Source organism: Glossina fuscipes, unplaced genomic scaffold (genome assembly GCF_014805625.2).
Source record: "Glossina fuscipes isolate IAEA_lab_2018 unplaced genomic scaffold, Yale_Gfus_2 112, whole genome shotgun sequence".
Classification (NCBI taxonomy): Eukaryota; Metazoa; Arthropoda; class Insecta; order Diptera; family Glossinidae; genus Glossina; species Glossina fuscipes.
In genome coordinates, this window is record NW_023998455.1 from 5791241 (window position 1) to 5792664 (window position 1424).

Genomic DNA, 1424 nt, shown 5'->3' on the forward strand with positions numbered 1-1424 from the left:
TTTCTTTCTTTCTTTCTTTATGCTCGCGGAATAAGCACCTGTAACACAATTTGCCCAAAACCACAATCACACATATCAAATAAACAATTTCTCTTAAAGAAAATCAATTTAAAATTTCATCATTATTGCGAGTCCTCGTATGGGGTAGAGGGGAAAGAGAGTTACTTAAGCCCCCTTGGCAATAAATGGATGGTGATGTTATAAATTTGTTCTGCCATTATTTTTCTATTACCGGAAACAATTATGATTAAAGTTGATGATTGTAACGGTTGTTCGGTTGAACGTGTATAACGTTCCTTGTAATGCAGAAGGGTTGTACACATATTCATGAACATATCATATCAAGAAATTCCCTCTACAATCGTATGCGTTATATGTGTTGCTTGCAACATGCAGATGAATAAGTTTAAATCTAGTGTAATAAAAGCCGGAAGTTGTTGTCTCATACATACATATATAAGTGTATACATATATAAACTCACTCACTCCTACCCTCTCCTCTTACCCCTTAGAAAAGTAAAGCTAGGCATCAAAACAGCAAAAGTGACAATTCTCTCCTCCCTTCGTTTCATGATATTACGCCTTGATATATTTACATGTTTAAAAGGATTATTTTTCTATTTTCTTTGTTTTTCTTGTTTTCCTTAAACATTCATCTAAACAATCTAATGGTTTTCTTTAACCCTACATACGCAGGAACATATGCGACGACGAATAAAGCTCTCGTAATATTAAGTTTATGTAGGAAACGCATTTTCTAACACCCCTACGATCATCATCATGTAGTCTCTCTGCTATGATTTCCTTTAGGAGGCAAACAAGCAAAAGTTTACTTGTGTTTGGCAACATATTTCAACTCGTTAAACAATCAAAAATTCATTACTTGTCGCGACATTTACATATAAGTATTTCTGTACATTTGCGTAAGACATTTACTACGGTCTCAACATGCAGTACATTTATACAGTAAAATCTCTCGTAAGGATACGTTTAGGAGCAAAGAAAAATCATCGAATCAAACACGAATTTTTTTTTTCCTCCCCTAAAAGTATACCTTTTTTTTAACGAAAAAATACAAAGTTTCAGAATGTAAGCATAGAATTTCTCGCCAATTCACACGAACGGATAAGCTGTCCAGGATCTCACGCATATCTGGAACACAAGTCAAAGACTTTATAGAGTTTTTGAAGTTATTTTATTCCGATGGGGACAAAGTAATTGCCTAGAACTCAGAATCTCACGCTAACCTAGGGCGTAGTTAAAGGCGTTTATGGAGTTTGCATGTGATTAGAATTCACACGAGGACAATTCAACTGTCCGTGAACTCAGAATCTCACGCTAATTTGCAATGAACGTGAAAGGCTTTATAGAGTTTTCGAAATTTTGTTGTTCGGACAAGTAGATAGCGTCTCCATGATTTTAGA